The 1,486-nt window shown below is 34.3% G+C and overlaps 1 non-coding gene across 1 annotated transcript; it reads right to left on the bottom strand.

The window, feature by feature from the left end:
* Nucleotides 1-1,091: 1,091 nt before the first annotated feature.
* On the bottom strand, nt 1,092-1,200 carry LOC130937556 (small nucleolar RNA R71). Its single transcript, XR_009068770.1, has one exon. It is a non-coding gene; the product is annotated as a small nucleolar RNA R71 (small nucleolar RNA).
* Nucleotides 1,201-1,486: the final 286 nt, after the last annotated feature.

The raw sequence follows: 1,486 nt of genomic DNA, 5'->3' as shown, positions 1-1,486 counted from the left end.
TTTTAATTTTAAAAATCAAATCTTTTCCAAAAAATCTTTTTCAATCACATCTTTTCAAAATATCTTTTTTTAAATCATATCTTTTTCAAAATTAATTTCAAAAATCTTTTCTAACTTCTTATCTTTTCAAAATTGATTTTCAAATCTTTTTCAACTAACTAATTAACTTTTTGTTTGTTTCTTATCTTTTTCAAAACCATCTAACTACTTTTCTCTCTCTAATTTTTGAAAATTCCCTCCTCTTTTTCAAAATTCTTTTAATTAACTAATTGTTTCAAATTTTAATTTTAATTTTATTTCTTCTCTTAATTTTCGAAAATCACTAACCATTTTTCAAAAACAATTTTTGAAATTCTCTCCCTCTCATCTTCTTCTATTTATTTATTCATTTACTAACACTTCTCTTCATCTCAAAAATTCGATCCCTCTTCTCTCCTCTGTGTTCGAATTTTTCTTCTCTTTCCTCTATTCTCCTCTTTTTCTACTCACATAAAGGAATCTCTATACTGTGACATAGAGGATTCCTCTTCTCTCTTTGTTTTCTTCTCTTTCATATGAGCAGGAACAAGAAAAAAGGCATTCTTGTTGAAGCTAATCCTGAACCTGAAAGGACCTTGAAGAGGAAGCTAAGAGCAGCTAAAGCACAGTAATCTGAAGAGGACCTAACTGAAATTTTTGAACAGGAAAAGGATATGGCAGCCGAACCCAACAACAACAATGCAAGAAAGATGCTTGGTGACTTTACTGCACCAAATTCTAACTTACATGGAAGAAGCATCTGAATCTCTACCATTGGAGCAAACAACTTTGAGCTAAAACCTCAGTTAGTTTCTCTGATGCAATAGAACTACAAGTTTCATGGACTTCCATCAGAAGATCCTTTTTAGTTCTTAACTGAATTCTTGCAGATCTGTGATACTGTTAAGACCAATGGGGTTGATCCTGAGGTCTACAGGCTTATGCTTTTCTCTTTTGCTGTAAGAGACAAAGCTAGAGTATGGTTGGACTCTCAACCTAAAGATAGCCTGAACTCTTGGGATAAGCTGGTCACAACCTTCTTGGCTAAGTTCTTTCTTCCTCAAAAGCTGAGTAAGATTAGAGTGGATGTTCAAACTTTCAAACAGAAAGAAGGTGAATCCCTCTATGAAGCTTGGGAGAAATACAAGCAACTGACCAAAAAGTGTCCTTCTAACATGCTTTCAGAATGGACCATCCTGGATATATTCTATGATGATCTGTCTGAATTGTCTAAGATGTCATTGGACCACTTTGCAGGTGGATCTATTCACCTAAAGAAAATGCCTGCAGAAGCTCAAGAACTCATTGACATGGTTGTAAATAACCAATTCATGTACACCTCTGAAAGGAATCCTGTGAGTAATAGGACGCCTCAGAAGAGGGGAGTTCTTGAAATTGATGCTCTGAATGCCATATTGGCTCAGAACAAAATGTTAACTCAGCAAGTCAACATGATTTCTCAGAGTCT

This window comes from Arachis stenosperma, chromosome 6 (assembly GCF_014773155.1).
Source record: "Arachis stenosperma cultivar V10309 chromosome 6, arast.V10309.gnm1.PFL2, whole genome shotgun sequence".
Lineage (NCBI taxonomy): Eukaryota > Viridiplantae > Streptophyta > Magnoliopsida > Fabales > Fabaceae > Arachis > Arachis stenosperma.
Note: the sequence above shows the minus strand (reverse complement) of the source record. Positions and strands in the feature narration are given on the sequence as shown.